This window comes from Lissotriton vulgaris, chromosome 8, assembly GCF_964263255.1.
Source record: "Lissotriton vulgaris chromosome 8, aLisVul1.2, whole genome shotgun sequence".
Taxonomy (NCBI): Eukaryota; Metazoa; Chordata; class Amphibia; order Caudata; family Salamandridae; genus Lissotriton; species Lissotriton vulgaris.
In genome coordinates this window covers 974,744,984-974,765,900 of record NC_141696.1, presented here as the reverse complement: position 1 = coordinate 974,765,900, position 20,917 = coordinate 974,744,984, and the positions used below count along the sequence as shown (strand labels likewise).

Here is a 20,917-nt window from a genome sequence, read left to right as displayed (position 1 = left end):
TATTACCAAATGTAATGGTACCAAACATATCAAACCTTAAACAGATGAAAGGCTAATTATAATCATACAAAGATTAAAACTGGTAACCCGTGGGTCACACCAAATGCCACAATTAAACTCATTCAGCCAATATATATTATAGATGTGCTTTTGTGTAACATGATAACTTTGGCCCAGTGTGACCAATTTCCAAACCAAAACACTAAGGGAAAATGTCAGCATTGCAACCTGGCTAAAGGAACCAAAGGTTATATGGGGTCTCAAATCAGTGAGGTTTCCAAACAACACAAGAATTCCAGAAGGCAACCTTTTACATCAACATCTCTAAAATGTACTGAACAAATGTATGCCAAATGTTGAAGCTTCCTAGTAATTTTGGGTTAAAAAAATAAAGAGTTAAAAGAAAAAAATAATAAAAGAGTTAAAGGGAAAAAGAGTTTAAAACGTAGGTCTGTGAGCATAAAACCATCCAGTTTAACAAACCGGTACTTTGTCAACTTCAATTAAATCATATGACAATATTGGATATTCACTTTCAAAAGAAATACCCACATCAGAGTATCTTTCTTACCACTATAAATAAACTTAAAACATTGGAAGCATGGAATCAAGTGTCATTTGTTTTGAGACATATGAATGAGAGAAAATGATGTCAAACTCACCTGCCAGCTCTGGGGTTGGACAGGTTCATGGGCAGTATGGTCTTCCCCCAGAATTCTAGAGATGCATGGGGAGTCGGGTGGCCGAGCCACTACACAAAAAAGCTGTATGCAGCCAGAAGGAAGGGAAGTCTACCTGGGGATCTGCGAGATGCTACCACAATCATGGTCCACAAGGAGGGTAAGACCCCAGAACATTGAGCTTCTTACAGGTCGTTCACCCTACTCAATTTCGAAGTCAAAATCCTGGTCAAAGTACTAGTCCACCTACTGACACAGGTAGTTGATAAACAGGTGACCCCCGACCAATCCAGATTTATACCAGGGCATTCACCCACGACAACCTACAGAAACCCCGGCAAGGAGGCACACCCAGGGGGAACCAGTTGTAATGCTTACTCTTGATGCCGAAAAGGCCTTTGATTCAGTGAATGGGCTTTTCTACAGGAGGTAATGAACAAGTTGGTGTTCTAAGATGAGTTTGTTTTCTGGATAAGCCTGCTATCCACCAGGCCGGTGGCGAGAGTACGGGCCAACGGGTAGTTGTCAGAGGAATTCACTGAGGTACGAGGCAGGGATGCCCTTGTTGTCCACTCTGGACCAGGTACTCCTCGTCTGCTGGGTGTGTGCTGATTCTCTGATTAGTGGGCTGCAATGGGATTCAGCCTGGGAGGATGCTCTATCCCTACACGCAGACAATATGCTGTTGTACCTGGCTGACCAACTACACGCTATCACCAGGGTCTTGAAGATCCTGGACACACTGGAGATATTCTGGCATCTATAAACTGGCGAAAGTCTGTGGTGTTCCTAATGTCCTGCTGGAATCCTCCTGCCAAGGGATCGTGCCCCCTGCATTGGTGCCCAGCGGGCTGTCCATACCTGGGAGTCCACATTACTTGGGATCTTGACAACTTCCTGAGACACAACCTGGTACGAATACTAAATGAATACAAGAGGGATGCTGGGAACTGGTGTACATGCTTATTATCGCTACTGGGCAGGGCCACCTTATACAAAATGTCAGTGCTCTCCAAGTTCCTTTATCTATTTCAAGATAAACTCTTCACAGTCCCTGATGACTTTTTCTGGGCAGCGGACGCTGTGACCAGATCCATGCTGTGGGGAGAGGGATGACCCACCCATTGCTCTACAAATACTTACTCAGCACCTCTATGGTGGCGGGATCGACCTTCCTGACCTTTGCTTTACTATTGGGTGGCACAGCTGTTGGTCATCAATGACTGGGTATTTTTCCCCCCAATTAAGATCTGCCCTTGAAGGCAGACAGACAGCGGATGCACCCAATGCCCAAGGCTGCTATATGACAAGCACTGTTTGCCCTGACACACCTCCCAGACTAAATTAGTAATAAAAATCTGGAAAAGGCCTGAAAAAAGTGGTTTGGAGGGGGCGCTTGACACTGGAGTTCCCTTTGTGGGACTCTGACGCCCTGGGGGAACTTCGAACCTGGAGTGCAGGACACACTGGGACATGATAGGGATAACAAATCTGGGGAATGTCTTGGAGCCACAAAGCCTTTTCCCCTTCGTGGAACTTCAAGACCAGTAGAAACGGGCAGCCACACAACAACTACGCTACAGAAAATTCAGTAATGCTCTTCAGCGATACCAGGAGCAGCTGAGGGTGGGTGCAGACAAAACACAGCTTGAGTTCAGACTACTCGTGGCCCCTCCTACAAAAACATGCTATCTTTTTCACATAGACAAGTGTGACAAATTGTCAACCCACCCTCCACACACTACAAAACTGGTGGGAGGCAGACCTGGGCAACTGATGGATGATGACTAGGGGGAGGCATATCGCCACCCAAGGGAGGTGGTTATCAAAGCGTGCTTCTGGATTAAACAACTGTAAATCACACACTATGCCTACTACACTAGAATCAGGCTGGTCCGAATGGGAAGGGCAAACAATGACAAATGTTTAAGCGGGTGCAGATACAGGGGGACACTGATACACACCCTCTGGGAATGTCCACTGATACAGATGTTCTGATTGAGGCTCGGAAGATGCCTTTCATTAGTTGCAGAGGAACCGGTAGATTGACTCGCAACCATGTGCCCTGAGAATATGGGGTGGGGGTAATGGAGAACCAAAATGCTACCTAGATAAAACACTAACTAGATATACCCTTCTGTTTTGCAATGTGGCCCTTATCGTTACCAGAAGAGAAATACCCCTAAAATGGGGATGTGCTTAGGTTTCCACAATCTCCCAATGGCATACTGGGAAGGATTGGGGTATGCAGGCCGAGCATGCAGCATACAAGACCAGGGGCTGCCCATAAAGATTCAACAAGATCTGGGCCCATGGAGGGAATACAGAGACTTTATTTAACTTTGCGTATTGTCAGACATCAGCTAATTTTCCTATACAATGCTCTGATGTACGATGTTCGCGTCATACAAGTGTACTTAGTTTATGGTACAAAAGCAAAATAAAAAGTTTTTTTTAATTAATAATAATATGCTAAATGTATGCTTGGCTAAACCATTTTAAGGGCCACAAATATATAATTCAATAATAAATAATTGCAGTCATCGAAAAAAAAAAAAAAAAAAAACCTGAAGTTAAAAGGAAGTTAAGATGGCCACAAAACACAATCTCAAAAGACAGGGAATACATAAGGTAATGCACGGTCTTAACTTTATTGCCCATCCCTTCCTATTAAGCATAAATCATTCCTGTCATACACTCTTAGAAATGTCAAACATTTTAACACTTGGAATACAATAAATGTAGGAGGAGGGTGTGTGTTGGAGTGGTTTGAGGTGTTAGGAGGCATGGCTTCCGCACAAGGATTTGCAGACATTTCACCATAGTACCAACACACTGCACGCTTGTGTCTGCCCCATGGTGATTGAAGATTTAGTTGGGGGGAGGGGGCTGTGCCACCCGTGCCCCTGCTGCCTTTCCAACTGAGCCCACGGGCATTTCGCCACACACAGCTGCAGCATGTTTAATTACGCGCTGCAGTAAAGGCTGCAAAATATCTTTCGGCACAAATGAAGCAGGCCAAAGTATGCATGCCGTACCTAAAAGAAATGGCAGCCTGAAGCTTCCGCTCGGTGCTACAGAGCCCTCCTGTGATCTCACACAGACTCAGATGTCCGTTTTGATGCAGCCTGAAATGGATTTCGGATTGGTCATCCCCATGGTACCAGTTACAATTGGCTATTTCGGTCGAAATATCTCCGTTCTGTCCAGTCTGAATTGGACAAGAAACGAGGTAAGGCATTTCAAAATGCCTGCCGTCACATATACTCAATTTATTTGACTTTTTTGATTTTCTTGAGCCTTAAATGCTGCAACTTCACTCACCACCTCCCACACGATTCTACAATTATCTTCTTGCAGACTTCCAATACTTTTTTGGTGAGTTTTCACAGTGGAAATAGGTGAAAGATATCAGGGGGTCAGGCATTGGATATAGGGATAAAACGGCTGCCGCCACGAGGTCCCTCAAATACTGCTCCTAATGCAGCTCTCTCAGCCTGTTAAGTGTCTAAAGTGACATCCACCCTGCTTTGTCCTTATCAAAGTGAACTACCTATGCTCCTCCTTACAGCAGTATGACCCATCTGACTAAAGCGTTTTTGTTTCAGTTTCTCGTCTTGTACATTTGAAACTCAGTGCTCGAGTCCTACCTAAACTGTATACTGCGATTCCTGGTGTGATCCAGAGATGGATTTGTGACGGAGTTAGAGACACAGAAATAATTTTAGCACCTCTCGACAACTGGCTCGAACCCTTTTCAATATCTCACGTAGGGTTCTAGACAAAAGAGGTCTCTTCTATTCTGATACATAAAAGGCTTTTAGGTGAGATCCTTCAGTGGCGATTAGATATATCTCACGCTTTTGACCCAGTTATTGGATTTTCACCCTAGCTTATTGCACCATAACAGAGTTATTCCTTGTGATATGACGGATGGCAGAGATTAATAGATGGACACCAATGACACGAGAGACCCAAATCTACCCCATCATTACCAGAATCACCACTAAAATCTTAATCGGATCAATCCACTAACATGGAGCTCATACTACAGAGACTCTCCTCATTGCACAATATAGATCAAAGCACAAAGACAAACACAGATCTCATGCAAGAAGAGATTCAAAGATTAAGGTAGGACTCGAAAGAGTTAGCTGGAAGGTTCACTGAAGCTGAAGTCCTTATCAGCTGTCATGAGGACAAGAGATCAAATGCAAAAAATTCTCCAAATCTAAGTTCCAAAATTGCCTTTCTATCTCTGGACATCATAGACTTGTAAAATTGAAATAATAGAAGCCATGTTAGAATATTGGGTCTTCCAGAAGGTGTGGAGAATGCAGAGAACTCTTGCATGGAGTTTTGTTACTATTGGATCCCTTGTACACTACCCTTTTCTTTCACAAATGACTTCAAAACAGAGAGCACCCAGAGTTCCTTCTGTTTAAAATCCTGCAGACTCACTGAAAACAAAGAAATGCCCTAGAGCCATGAATTTCAGACCTTTGACATACAAAGACGTTGATGTAAATTCTTCAATATATAAAAAAAACACAAATACATAAACTAAGAAGCCAAAATTTGATTTTGCTCAAGACTTTGCCAAACACATGCCACAATGTAGGAAAGGCTTTTTCACCCTAAGGAAACAACTTTGAGACCTCTAAATCCCTCACTATTTTATGGGTCCTTCTTGCTTCAAAATCATCTCCAATGACTAGCCTAACTCTAATGATCTTCAGAAATTTTTAGCAGGGATCAATAAACAGCTACGCCTTTAGGAGCTCTTCTCTCCATTGATTTTGAATATGTGTGCAATGTCAGGCCTTCCGCATTGCACTGCAAGTATTGGCAAACCTGTGTCATTAGATGCTTTATTCCGATAAAACACTTAGGGCCAGATGTAGGAGCCTTAATACCGGTCGGAAACGGCCGATTTCGGTCGTTTCCGATCGGTATTTGGCTTTTGAGATGTAGGGGGCATTTTATTTACTGAATCGGTATATTTACTAATTCGGTAAATATACAGAATCGGTAAAATACCGATTCTGTAAATCAAGATGTAGGTGGCACTGTAATCAGTGCCACAGGCCCTTACCGAATCGTTATTTACCATGGAATACTATTCCATGGTAAATAACGAATTCCAGTGTACATGCACATCTGTGCATGTACACCTGTGCCATGTGCCACACAGACATGCCCTAAGGGCATGTCTGTGTGTCAAATGGCACACAAGCCAGAAACAGGGGTGCAACAGGGTGTCAAAGTGACACCCTGTCACCCTTGCAAAATCGGTAATTTTACCGATTCTGTAATTACAGAATCGGTATTTGCCATTGATTCCTATGGGCTTCAAGGCCCATAGGAATCAATGGCAAATACCGATTCTGTAATTACAGAATCGGTAATTACCGAATCATACAGATTCGGTATTTTTACCGATTATTTTACCTACATAGCAATTACCGAATAGTGAATACCGAATCTGTAAAATTCATTGATTGATTGATTGATTCAGTAAATTGCTATTACCTACATCTAGGCCCAAGGCCTTTAAGACATTTAGTCACTTGCTTTATTACAAGTTTGTTACAAATGCAACAGCTATTGTTTATTTGACTAGGAGTTGTTTCCTTTAGTCCATCCTGTTAAAGGCACAAATTCCGCTGTTTTATGAGGTTATGCGGTTTCCCTTCGGTCCATCCTGATCTAATGTTATCTGAGGTATTCTTCGTGACCTTCAGATAACCTGCAAAACAACAAGGGAGAAGTGCCAGTACTGATAGTATAATTCACGAGCCTCTTATCAACCAGAAAAAGATATACTTCAAGACTGGGAGGTGCTATTGAATAGCTGCTTTATTCTGCAAAATATTTGAAAAGGTACAATAGTTTTAACCTTAGAGGGTATAGTCAACACCAAAGAAATTTTAGTGACAAAAAAATGAATGAAATGAGGGACACAGCACGAGATAAAATATCAAACAACCAATCATAGATCAACCATATCACAGTCATACCACAAACATTCATACATTCATACTGGAGTACTTCACACAGGCTGGAGAATTAATACACCAGTGGGTGAAGTAACAAGTCTGCTATAGGCTTGTAGGAAATTCAACTCGAAATAATACACTCCTTTAGGTCAAAACAATTCAAATATTTCTCATCAACCAAGTATAGCTTGGTTCCAGAGACATAGGGTGCACGAGACCAACATCTGAGCATACCTGTATGGCTTAGGGCAACACACTAAAGGGTAAAACTGACTTGGGTGCAGCCCGAGTAATTACCAGTGGCTGAACTTAACTCAAGAGAGGACTCTTTCTGCACACAGAACTATTCCTTTTCCTTGTTGCAACTTGGGTTTGGCTGCTGGTCCCATTTCGAGATGTGACCTGCCACCTGCAGCCTGCCCCTACGTCATCCTGCTCGTCAACGTGCCAACCCTTCGACATGGTAGTGGTGGAGTCAACAGAGGACCTAATTTATAAATCTACCCATTAGCTACAAGACATGGCTAGAACGGTGAGCTGGATAGGGATGCAGCGCAAGAAATTCTTGGGTGACTGTCATCATTACTTTCCGTAACCTGAGAGTAGCAGGGAATTAGATTAGGTCAGTGAAGCCATGATAGTACCCCTTGACTATTTCTACACGCCCTTGGATAGCCACTCACCCATCCAGTAAACTCTGATGATGCAGACGGACCTAAGCATGTCCATCCACTCCTCTTTATTACCCGGGTTCAGAATCGCATCTGGCCAGGCGCAAATAAGCCTGTGTGTGCTCCGTTCCACCGAATGGAGATCAGGGAATGGGCAGGCCCCCTGATAATGATGGCCTGATTACAGTTTTGGCAAGCTTACCACCTAACTCTTCTCTCTTGAAATTGGTGGCTTACGTCGCCAGGTTATCCAACAAAAAGGATGATGATGACTGGGCTGCGCTCGTCTCAAGTTACAATATGATATTTTGGCAACAGAAGCCATAAGTGTGAAAGGGTTCGTTACCTTCATGGTCCCGGCAACACCTTCCCCCTCCAGCCGAGCCAAGGGAGGACTAATGGCTTGCATTCGGGTCACCATGGGAGTGCAAAATGTGTCCGATTTGTACTGAGAGTCCTGCAGACCAAGCATTCCTCTTGACATGGCCCAGTGATGTACCAGGGATGTGGAATTCCTATAGCAAGACGCCCAGGACATATTGTTTGGGGTCAAGTGTATTTTTGTGTATTTTGTCCTTTGTACAAGATGGCAACCCCCTGCAGCACAAAGCCTTTGGCTGCCAGTTAGAAGTACCACATTATGGATCAGGGAAGGGCACTGTCTGCAGTTAAGGTAATATTTTTGCCCATATGTGAATAGTGTTCAAACTTGTATTTATGGTTCAATAATTGAAAGCCTTTATTATTACGGTGAGCACAATGTTGGAAGCTCTGACTGCACTACTGAAAGTTGTTCCAGTATAAAAATGTGTACACATGTTTTCAAAGTTTAGCAATATGAGGATGCTCTCTAATTTGATGCAAATACTTGCAGAAGATTAAAAGCAAGATTGATTCTTTGCTTTCCAAATTAAACGTTCATCAAAAAATGTAAGCAGAAAAAAACATTTTGCTCAAGTACTGGAAAATTTCAGGTACCATATTTTTGCAGCAGCATTTAGTAACACGAGTTGATGCAATCAGTGTAACCAGTTCCAATAAGATTATTGAAAACAAAACAAAAATAAACAAGCAGTGGCAAAGCCAGTAGGTTTGACATTGGTGGTCAGCTTTTTAATATGGTCAATATGTGAATTGTTTTGGCATGGATTTTGTAAAACCTTATTGGTGTGGGAGCTGCCGGGAACTCAACATTACAACAAACATTGGCAAAAGGAAAAATAGTTTTTGGTCTCAAAAAGCACACAGTAGTTACTGGCACTGAACAAAATTACTTTGTGTGCTGATATGCTCCTTGTGAAAGAGCAGAATGTGTGTGTGGGGGGGGGGGGGAGGAGAGGGGAGGAGAGGAGAGGAGAGGAATTTTAATAAAAACGCAAAAGTTCAGAGTCAACGCCAGACCAAATTAGGGGTCCAATTACAAAAGAAAGTCTCAAAAGTGCACCCATGGTAAATGTCCTTGCATTAAGTGCACCTATACGGCTTACGGGAATCCCCAAGAATTTACAGAAGTAGGACAAGAAATAAAACTCCTGTGAACTGCATTTTTGCATGAGCAAATGCGCATGTGTAGATTTGCTCATGCAAAAATCTGACTGTTTGCAAGTTCACTTTCCCTCTAACCACTTTTTTCCCAACTCTGGAAGAAAGTTTACGTCTGTTATTGTCTGGCGTAAATTTCCAAAATTTGGGAAAAGATTTGAGAAGAGTTGTTGAAAACCCTTAAAACATGCAAGTTAGTAAGTTTGCACAGACTCAAATGGGCATTCTCACTCGGAACGATTGCTTACCACTACCTTCAGCACCACTATGTAGATCTGCGGAAGCGTGGCAAAATAAGGGGAGTGCAAGTATTCAAACATGACTTTGGTATGAGCCGTGGCATACTCAGAGAGGCTAAATCAGAGCTTTTATATAATGAGATTGCTGCTATAATTTCTCCCCGCACTACATGGCAAAGGGACAAGTGGATTTTGTTACAGGACAAATAGATTTATGAAGCAACCTGCCCCATGGCCAAGTAGATATTTTATTAACCCCTTCTGTGCTCCCATCGGCTGTCGCCAGCACTACCTCGCTGGTGCTGCGAACAGCCAACACGGCCCGCCCATTCCGCGGAACCGTCGCACTGCGGCGAAATAACGGCCACTGTTAAGGTGTTAAATTCCACACCCCTGTGTACATATTGTTTTTATACATTTTTACAATGGGCTCTATGGCTGGGATGCATGCAATATAGACAATATATTGTCCAACTTTATCTTGGGCCTGGACACCGATTTAGCTCACTTGATAACAGGGTTCGTTATTGTGTTTTGAGGCAATTTTAATATCCAATTTACCCATACGCCTCAGGATAAAGAGCCTTCTATTATCGAAACACATTGTACAAGGGGTAATTCCAGCAGTGGGATCAGAAAGCCAAGGCGCTCTGAAGTCTGTTTAACATGTTTGATCTTATTAACGCCTGTGATGTTGTTGACCCCCGCCTATCTCTTGAATGCCACCTATGCCAGGGGGATTAATCATTGATTATATATTTTTGTCTCGGGCTCTAAAGGGGAGGGTCAGAAAGAGCGGCACCATTGTAACAGGACTGAGTGACCACAATCCCTTGTGGTGAGCCTAAACCGTCACAAGAGGGAAAGTAGAGTTAGGGGCCCCCCTGCGTAACCTCTAACTGTGAAGTCACAGGGGCTTCGTTTAGCATGGCAAAATGCTGGCTTGGGTGCTTTGATGAATAACCTGTGTGTCAACCACCTTGACATACTTTTTAATTGTCAAACAACCCCTCCCCCCCAGTTGACTTGCGGGGTGCGGCCAATTGTTTTGTCTCCCTAGAGCTAGCCAACACCACCCTCCTAATGAAGCAAACTAGAACTGCTACTCCAAGGGGCCAAGTGGTTTGATTCATCTAGTAGGAAGGTCTCCGTTAACCTGCATAGGGCTCTGAAGAAGAATCCAAGAGACAGCCAGAAGACCAAAAATGCTTACAGCTGAATATAAAGGGACCCTGTGTAGGAGGCGCAAGGATATTAAAATGGAGTATTGGGGAGGCTGGTACAGTCTTGTAGAATGAAGGACGCCAGGTCAATCTGGAAGGTAGTGAAGGACATTGGTTCCCTGGAAACCAGTGATAACTCAGTTAACACTATCATTAGCTCAGAGGCATGGGTGACTCACTTTAGTGCCTTATACTGCTCTGACTTATCCCAGGAAAGCCCAAAGGCAGCTGTGGCGTTCCCAATTTCTCTGGAATTTACCCTGGAAGAGATTTGGAATGATATTATTAAATCTCCATCCAATAAGGCCCCAGGGTCCCTATGGGCATATGTAAATCAATCCCGGAATTGTGGGCCCCAATATTATGATATTGTTTTAATGCTTTCGGGCCACCTCGATTCGGGACATACTTTCATTATTGTGCCCTTTTTTTAAAAGGGTGACCCGCAGTCCCCAAATTGTTCTTGCCTAATTTTCCTGCTTGATTCTGTTGCTCTGGGTTAGAAAGACTAATACGCTGTCGGAGGTGCAATATGGTTTTCCGGAGGAGCTGGGTGTGGTGGCTTAAATTTACAATTGCTTATTAGGAAGTATACCATTGCAACGCAGGGTTCCATCTGCCTAGCCTTCATGGATCTGTTAGCCTAGTACATTCAACAACATGGTAAGATCTAAATTGTGGGCCTTGCTGAATGTTATGGGAGGTGTGTCAAGGGCTTGTACAATTCTTGCAGACCCTGCTCTTCGATCTTTCAGCGGCCGTGAGATATGGCCCAGCTTGTGAGTGCACTACCAGTTTTCCGTTGGGAAAGGGTATACCCCAGGGCTGTGCATTAGTCCCAAACCCCTTTTTTCGGTTGCACAGTAATAGTCTTGAGGTTGCACTCTCTGCCTGTGCTGCAGATGTCCCAGAGGTGGGCAAGTCGCTGTGTTACTCTGCATGGATGACACTGTCTTATTGGGGAGGACACACAAGAGCCTAAACATCCTCTTCCCAGAGTTTGTCAGCTATATGGCATCCTTGGGTCTAGTCCTGAATTGCTCTAAAACTTACACCATGTTTTGTGGCCCCAAATTTGTAAGATTAACATATCTACAGGGCCACCCTGTTACATCTACCCAGGGTTTTTCTCATCTGCGCTAGATTTTGATGCCAGGGGAAACTGGGGTGCTTGTAAGTATAAAGCCTCTCAAAGGTTTGCCAATGCTGCTGGCTATATTTACAGCTTAGCTTACTGTATTTGCAAAGAGCCTGTGTCCCCCCCCCCCCCCAACGTTTTTAGGAGTAAATGTCTACCCATTCTCAAGTATGGGGCTGGTATCTGGGGAAAGTCCAACATCACTGCCCTCCAGACGAAAGAGCATAGGGTTCTACGAGGTCTTCTAGGCGTGCTCCTGGTTGCGCCACCTACATTGTCCATCAGGAGCAGGGGGTTGAGAACGTTGAAGAGTGAATAAAATGGGTCCCATTGGTGCTTTGGTGTGTTGTTTGGGTAAACGGGCACGCAGTTGATTCCTGACTTTCTAGCTTGCAATAGAGAATTGGCAATTCCCTGGTTGCAATACATTAAGCAAAATATGTCTGTCCTGGGGATACCGGAACTCTTTTCTCCCCCCTCTTGTATTACCATGGTTAATTTAACCTCGGTTAAAAAAGCATTTCGAAACAGGAAAATGTGACTTAGAGTGGAAGGTGAATCCGCTAAAACCTCTGTGAGGGAGAATGATATCTTGCAAACTACCCCCAATATGGAGCCGTATTTGTCATGGGTGGATATTACCCGGGACAGAGTCCTCTTGACCACATTCAGACTTGGTATTGCAAGGTGTCACCTGAGCTTCCCTCTGGGCCAGTTTGACTCCAGTAATGTGTTAATTTGTCCCTGTGATGAGTCCTCGCCCCACAGTCTGCTCTATATCACCTTCTTTTTCAAACATTACTTGGCATTCTCTGAAAAAAGTTTATTGTCCCTTTAATTAGTGTACGTGGTATTAGAAGATTTGCAGAGGACCTGCAGTATTTGCAAGGGCTAAATTTGCGCACATTCTTTAGAATTAAAAAATAAAATGCTACTACAGTGTGTTATGGCTAAAAGAAAACAAATGACTTTTAATACACAGATGTTGTAAGTCAGATTTACCCATGCAATGCCTGAGGGGAATTGACCCACACAGCAGGATTCCCTCACCTAGCTCTCTAGGGCTACAGATTGCTCTTAATGTTTTTGCCTCGCCTGTTTATTTATTTGCTGTTTTTATATTTGTATGTTGATAAGGCTCTGAGCAAGGACCTAATTCAGATTTTGAAGGACTGGTTACCCAGTCACTACGATATTTCGGCAGACGAGTTATCCATCACTGTTGTGACAGAGTAACCGGTATGCCAAAAACTAGATCAGGCCCTAAATGTTTTAAATGATTCTTAATGATTGCATTGTGCTGGTGTGGCTGTATTTTAAAGCTGAAAAAAAGTATTACCTGATCTGAACTAAAGCACTCCATTCATCACTTTTTGGATAAGTTAGTGTACCATCGTAAGTGGGACCATTAAGCTCATGCTTGCGTCCCATTGCTGGAATTAAGCTCTACTTAGCTGATGAGCACAAACTAGGGAAAATACGGCCCTGGGATCCTTGTATTCAGGTATAGGGAGGACCTGACCTGGCAGCTCGGGACAGACTCTTTCCACAGGAGTAGGGTCAAGAGTGAGTCACATGGCTGACTGGGATGTGGCCCAGAGTAATTACCAGTGGCTAAGATAAATTCAAGCATTCAATCAATCAATCATAACACTTGTATAGCGCCCTACTCACCCGGAAGGGTCTCAAGGCGCTTAGGGGAAGGTGGCTGCTACTGCTCGAACAGCCAGGTCTTGAGCTGTCTCCTGAAGGCGAGGTGGTCCTGGGTCAGCCGAAGGTGGATGGGGAGGGAGTTCCATGTCTTGGCCGCCAGGTAGGGGAAGGATCTGCCTCCGGCGGTGGTTCTTCGGATTCGTGGTACGGCGGCGAGGGCGAGGCTAGCGGACCGTAGCTGGCGAGTGGGCGTGTGGAAGGTAAGGCGGTAGTTGAGGTACTTGGGACCCAGGTTGTGGAGAGACTTGTGTGCGTGGGTGAGGAGCCTGAACGTGATCCTCTTGTTGACGGGGAGCCAGAGCAGGTTCCTCAGGTGGCCGGAGATGTGGCTGCGTCGAGGGATGTCCAGGATGAGTCGGGCGGAGGCGTTCTGGATGCGTTGTAGTCTTTTCTGTAGCTTGGCTGTGGTTCCGGCGTAGAGGGTGTTTCCGTAGTCCAGCCGGCTGGTGACGAGGGCTTGGGTGACTGTCTTCCTGGTTTCGATCGGGATCCATCGGAAGATCTTGCGGAGAATGCGGAGGGTGTGGAAGCATGAGGAGGAGACGGCGTTGACTTGTCTGGTCATCGAGAGGGAGGAGTCCAGGATGAAGCCCAGGTTGCGTGCGTGGTCTGTCGGCTTGGGGGCGGTGCCCAGGGCTGGGGGCCACCAGGAGTCGTTCCAGGCGGAGGGTGATGGTCCCAGGATGAGGACTTCCGTCTTGTCCGAGTTCAGTTTCAGGCGGCTGTTCTTCATCCACTCGGCGACGTCTTTCATCCCTTCGTGGAGGTTGGTTCTGGCGGTGTCGGGTCTCTGGTGAGGGAGAGGATCAGCTGGGTGTCGTATGCGTAGGAGATGATGTTGAGGTTGTGTTGGCGTGCGATGGTTGCGAGGGGTCTCATGTAGACGTTGAAGAAGGTGGGGCTGAGTGATGATCCTTGCGGGACGCCGCAGATGACTTTGTTGGCCTCGGAACGAAACGGGGGAGGCGGACTCTTTGTGTGCTTCCAGCGAGGAACGAGGTGATCCACTTCAATGCCTTCTCTTGGATGCCGGCGTTGCTGAGGCGTTGGACTAGGGTACGGTGGCAGACAGTGTCGAACACGGCGGAGAGGTCCAGGAGGATGAGTGCCGCTGTTTCCCCGTTGTCGAGAAGGGCTCGGATGTCGTCGGTGGCTGCGATGAGGGCGGTCTCAGTGCTGTGGTTGGCTCTGAAACCGGACTGCGAGGGGTCAAGGTATCCATTCGTCTCGAGGAAGGCGGCAAGCTGCCTGTTGGCGATCTTCTCGATGACTTTGGCAGGAAAAGGGAGGAGCGAGATGGGGCGGAAGTTTTTGAGGTCGGTGGGGTCCGCTGTTAGTTTCTTCAGTAGTGCGCTGAGCTCGGCATGCTTCCAACTCTCCGGGAAGGTGGCGGTGTCGAAGGAGGTGTTGATGATGTCTCGGAGATGGGGTGCGATGGTGGAGTCGGCCTTGTTGAAGACGTGGTGGGGGCAGGGGTCAGTTGGAGATCCAGAGTGGATGGCGTTCATCGTGCGGGCTGTGTCTTCGGTGGTCACTGCGGTCCAGGTGCGGAAGGTGGCGGTGGGGTGCGTTGGTTCAACGGTTGGGTGTGAGGAAGGTGCGCCGAAGCTGTATGTCGGCGATCTTGCGGTGAAAGAATGAGGCGAGGGAGTCGCAGAGATCTTGTGAAGGGGTGATGTCGTTGTTGCCGGTGCTGGGGTTGGAGAACTCCTTGACGATGCTGAAGAGTTCCTTGCTGTCGTGGGAGTTGTTGTCCAGTCGATCCTTCAGTGATTTCTTCTTGGTGGTGCGGATAAGCTGGTGGTGCTTGCGGGTCGCGTGTTTGAGGGCGGTCATGTTGTCAGTGGTCCGGTCGAGGAGCCAGGCTTTCTCGAGGGTGCGGCAGGTCTTCTTGGAGTCCTTGAGTTGGTCGGTGAACCAGGGGGGCTTATTGCTTCTGGGTTTGCTGGGAGGGTTCTTCAGTGGTGCGAGGTCGTCGGCGCAGGCGGTCAGCCACTGCGCGAAGTTGCGGGCTGCTTCGTTGGGGTCCGGAATGCTCGCAGGTGGGTTCTGGCTGAGGGAGGTGGTGAGCTGGTCGGTGGTGATCTTGCTCCAGCTTCTGTGAGGAACCGGTTGCGGGTGGTGGTGGGTTGTGGTTTTTCTGAAGCTGAAGTGGACGCAGCTGTGGTCGGTCCAGTGAAGTCCGGCGGAGTGGCTGAAGACGATGTGCTTGCTGGATGAGAAGACGGGGTCAAGCGGGTGGCCGGCGTAGTGGGTGGGGGTGTTGACCAGTTGCTTGAGTCCGAGGTTGGCGAGGTTGTCCAGCAGGGTGACGGTGTTGCGGTCCTTGTTGTTCTCCAGGTGGAAGTTGAGGTCCCCTAGGAGGATGTAGTCGGCGGAGGAGAGGGCGTGCGGGATGATGAAGTCTGTGATGTCTTCGCTGAATTGTGTGTGTGGTCCTGGGGGTCTGTAGATGAGGGTGCCTCTGAGAGTCGTCTTTGGGTTCGTGTGAATCTGAAAGTGGAGGTGTTCGGCGGCGGCGTAGGTGTCGTCGGCGTCGGTCGTGATGCGGACGGTGTTCTTGTGGACGATGGCGATGCCTCCCCCAGTCTGGTTGACGCGGTCCCTCCTGAAGATCTTGTATCCATCCGGGATGGCGATGGCGATGTCAGGGGCAGAGGAGGCGTTCATCCAAGTTTCAGTGAAGAACGCGACGTCTGGTGATGTAGTGTCGAGCAGGTTTCAGAGTTCGACGGCGTGTCTGTGGACGGAGCGGGTGTTGAGCAGGATGCATTTGAGGTTGCAGCTGGGGTTTGGCTTGGCGGGCGCGGTGCATGTTCGGAGGCAGGTGAACTTGCAGGTTGTGCAGGTGAAGGGTCCGTGGAAGTGTTTCGGGGAGGCCCGGCAGCAGGCGGGGTTCCGGCCGGTATTGAGAGCGGTGAGGGCGGCGGCGGCGGCGTAGGTCTGACGGGTCGTTTTGCGTCGGTGTGGGCCAGGGATCCTGGCGCTGGACGCGGTCCAGGTGCAGACGGGCTTACCTTTGGCGCGCCTTTGGCGCACAATCGGCGCGCCCGCTGCGTGTGGCAGCTGCGCGTACGCGCGGTCGCCATTTATGGCGAAGTGGGAGGAAGGAGCAGCGGGGAGGGCACAGAACAGAAAGGGGGCGTGGCCGTTGGACGGCGGCGGGGTGCGGGCGGGCACAGGGGGATCAACAACAATGAAGCGATATACTGAGAGAAATACAACAATTACAAAGCGAATCAGGGAGAATTACAGTGAGGCGAAAACACACGCACGAGGAAGGAAACAGTTAAAAACAAATCGAGGTTAAATACGGTGAGGCAGAGACACACGCACGAGGAAGGAAACAGTTAAGAAACAAGTCAGGTGAAATACAGTAAGGCAGAAACACACGCACGCAAAATGCGGCGTAGGGGCGGGGACCACGGAGGCAGTCACAGCGCGGCTACGGGCAGCAGCGAGGCAAGGGGCACACACACAGCTGGTGGCCGTGCGGCGTGGGGGTGTCCTGAGAACAAGTTCCAACGGCATTCCACCCATTACTTTTTTGTGACCTTTACAGTATAGGCATATATAGCACGATTTACAACAAATACCATTAGGTCAAGCAATTGTAAACCGGTCGAAAAAAGTGTTTTTTGCAACAGGTTTACAATTGCTTGACCTAATGGTATTTGTTGTAAATAATGAGTACTGGGGGATGATACCATTTTAGGTCATTAAATATTCCCCATCGACCCTCCTTCTATTTATATATAGCACAATACCTTGCCTTTTGGAGATGGACTATACTAATGTGTCAGGCTAAAGAAAAAATAAGGTATTTCCTCTGAACCTCCATTGCTTCCTGTCGGTAATCCAAGCTACAGGCATGGAATGGCAAAACAAGGCATTAAAACAATTGGGTATTTTGATCAGGAGAGATATCAAGGATACTCTGATATTAAATGAAAGCCACACTATATCCAAAGTGAAAGAGGTAATTCTACAATGGTCTCCAAAATATATTATGTGGTGGGGTAGGTTGGAGACTCCACTAATCAACTTCCCAACCAGAATAATCCCACTAAACGTTTCACACTGTTTTAAACAAGCATTTACAATGCAATGGTTTTGCCTTTGTTAAAGTTAGAGCTATTGGCATTGCTCTTGACATTTTTATTTATGTTTTTTTTTTAACATAAATAAAAGGCATTGTCATTTACAATGCCACTAGCTTTATCTCTCGCAAATGACACACACAAACACACACAGAGCCCCCCCCACACACACCCACAGCCACACAGAGCCCCCCACACACACAGCCACACAAAGCCCCCCACACACACAGCCACACAAAGCCCCCCACACACACAGCCACACAAAGCTCCCCACACACACAGCCACACAAAGCCCCCGACACACACAGCCACACAAAGCCCCCCACACACACAGCCACACAGAGCCCTCCACACACCCACACAGAGCCTTCCACAGACACCCACACAGCACAAGCAGGCAACAGGGGCACACGGAGGCACAAGCAGGCAACAGAGGCACAAGCAGGCAACAGGGGCACACGGAGGCACAAGCAGGCAACAGGGGCACACGGAGGCACAAGCAGGCAACAGGGGCACACGGAGGCACAAGCAGGCAACAGGGGCACACGGAGGCACAAGCAGGCAACAGAGGCACACGGAGGCACAAGCAGGCAACAGGGGCACACGGAGGCGCAAGCATGCAACAGGGGCACACGGAGGCGCAAGCAGGCAACAGGGGCACACGGAGGCACAAGCAGGCAACAGGGAGGCACAAGCAGGCAACAGGGGCACACGGAGGCACAAGCAGGCAACAGGGGCACACAGAGGCACAAGCAGGCAACAGGGGCATACGGAGGCACAAGCAGGCAACAGGGGCATACGGAGGCACAAGCAGGCAACAGGGGCACGAAAACTGAGGCACAAGCAGGCGACAGGGGCACGAAAACTGAGGCACAAGCAGGCGACAGGGGCACGAAAACTGAGGCACAAGCAGGCGACAGGGGCACGAAAACGGAGGTACAAGCAGGCAACAGGGGGCACACGGAGGCACAAGCAGGCAACAGTGGCACACGGAGGCACAAGCAGGCAACAGGGGCACACGGAGGCACAAGCAGGCAACAGGGGCACACGGAGGCACAAGCAGGCAACAGGGGCACACGGAGGCACAAGCAGGCAAAAGGGTCACAAGCAGGAATTGTAATTTAGATGGGGCTGAAGTGGAGAACGGTCAGTAGGGAAGTAGTGCGGCTGGTGCAGTGGTACCAGGCCGAAAGTTGAGAGGGGCTGTCTGCACCCCAGTTTGGACAGTTTCCACTACCTAACAGGGATTGGTGGGAGGGGGGCGTACTTCTTGCTTGCTTTAGGGCTGTTACTTCGGGGACGCAGTGCACGCTCTTGCCTGCTGCCACCGGGACACGACAACAGGCAGGGAGAGGACAGGCTGGGAGAAGGCTGGGAGAAGGCTGGGAGAGGGCTGGGAGAGGGCAGGGAGGGGACAGGCTGGAAGTGGACAAGCTGGGAGAGGACAGGCTGGGAAAGGTCATGGAGGGGACAGGTTGGGAGAGGGCAGGCCGCGAGAGGACAGGCCGCGAGAGGACAGGCCGCGAGAGGGCAGGCCGCGAGAGGGCAGGCCGCGAGAGGGCAGGCCGCGAGAGGGCAGGCCGCGAGAGGGCAGGCTGCGCGAGGACAGGCTGGGAGTGGACAGGCTGGGAGTGGACAGGCTGGGAGTGGACAGGCTGGGAGTGGACAGGCTGGGAGTGGACAGGCTGGGAGAGGGCAGGCTGGGAGAGGGCAGGCTGGGAGAGGGCAGGCTGGGAGAGGGCAGGCTGGGAGAGGGCAGGCTGGGAGAGGGCAGGCTGGGAGAGGACAGGCTGGGTGAGGACAGGCTGGGAAGCAGAGAGGGTCTTACCTGAGAAGTCTGCCAGCGCGGAGCTCTCCGGGGCGCAGAGCAGCAGCAGGGCCCAGCAGGGCGGGGGGGGCGGCAGGGGCTAACAGAGGTGTCTCCTGGGGCAGCCGCCCAGGTCCACCATGGTGCGGCTCCGAGCCCCAAGCTCACATGGTGCCAGCGCTGCCCGCTGCCGAGCAGCGCCGAGTCTCCGGGGCGCAGAGCAGCAGCAGGGCCCAGCAGAGCAGGGCGGGGGGCGGCAGGGGCTCGCAGAGGTGTCTCCTGGGGCAGCCGCCCAGGTCCACCATGGTGCGGCTCCGAGCCCCAAGCCTCTGGTGGTGGTGCTGCTGCGCTCTGTAGCCCATTTAACTTACCGGGCACTCTGGCGGGGGGCTCCTTGCGACGGCGGCAATCTCTTGGGCACTTCTCCGGTCTCCCTCTTCGGCATGGGAGACCGGCAACGTCCTCCGCTTCTCTCGGGGCTCCCTCCAGGCCACTGGAGCCCTGCGTGGACCGCCATACTTCTTCTCCTGGGCCGCCGTCCTGGCGGGGGCTCCTTGCGACGGCGGCAATCTCTTGGGCACTTCTCCGGTCTCCCTCTTCAGCATGGGAGACCGGCAACGTCCTCCGCTTCGCCCGGGGCTCCCTCCAGGCCACGGGAGCCCCGCGTGGGCCGCCATACTTCTTCTCCTGGGCTGCCGTCTTCCTTCTTCCCCCGGGCTGCGGGGGGGCGGGCATTTCCGGCCGGCCGCGCTAGGATTGGCCGGCTAGTCACTTCCGGGTCGCCGAGGGCAGCGCGGCGGCCCGTCTCTAGCTCAGGCAGGCGGGTGGCGAAGTTTCCCGAGGAGTGGGCTCCCTCGCGGATCGCTGATGACGATCTTGAAGACGAACACCACGCCCACGGAAGAAAACACAAAAACGCCTCCCACACAGAGAAGGGGGGGGGCGGGAACAGACAGCGGGAGAGGGGGGCGGGAAAGGGTAATCAAAAGGCAGAGCACTCACCTGGACTTCTTGGAGCAACAAGAAGTCGACGGGCCCCGGCGCCATTTTCGGCGCAATGACAAAAACATGACTTGAGGAAACCAAAAAAATAACCCCGCCCACCGCCGCATGACTACACAGAGGGAACGCCCATGGAAAAAATCTCGGGAACGCCCCCGAATCTGGTCCGTGAATGATGGACAGATCTCTGTTCCAATGGCTAGCCTCCATTTATGGAGCTAGCCAATGGAACAGAGGGGCGTATTCAAGTCCCCCTTACTGAAAACTAGAGATTTCTCCTGGGGGCGGAGCTAACGCTCCGTGCCCCAGGCAAAACCTAAAAAAACTCTTGACAACTTACGGCCAGACTTTGTATAGAAAAACAAGAAAGCAAGAATATCAAAAAAAAAAAAAACTCACTGGACAAAAAAGAAAAAAAAAAAAAGACAGTGGGGTCGAACTTGAAGACTTTCCAAAATATCAATTGCCATTCCTAGCCAGATTAGGCGAATGGTAGTTTTCCTTGGATAATCTCGATATTCCTTCCTGGAGAGAGCCTCGACTCTACCCCTCCCCTTATGTGCACTGCTCACAGTGCACAACACTGATCACCTTCATAAAGGACGCTTACATGAGATCATTAAAAAAACAATATATGCTCTCCACGCGTTAGACAAAAAACTACTGTCAAAAATGCCTGATTTGTTGTCTGCCTCTTTTTAGTTGAGCAAACAGGTCAATATTGTTACTACTTACATTTTTGGGGAAAGCTGTGCAATAAAGAGATTTGACCTGTTTAAGCATCTGGGTACCCACACTAATCT

At 48.9% G+C, this 20,917-nt stretch overlaps 1 protein-coding gene across 1 annotated transcript in view; it reads right to left on the bottom strand.

Annotated features, from left to right (window-relative positions):
• The window catches only part of OBI1 (ORC ubiquitin ligase 1), a 155,747-nt gene that overhangs the window by 54,401 nt on the left and 80,429 nt on the right, over window positions 1-20,917 (bottom strand). The gene's annotated exons all lie outside the window — the stretch shown is intronic.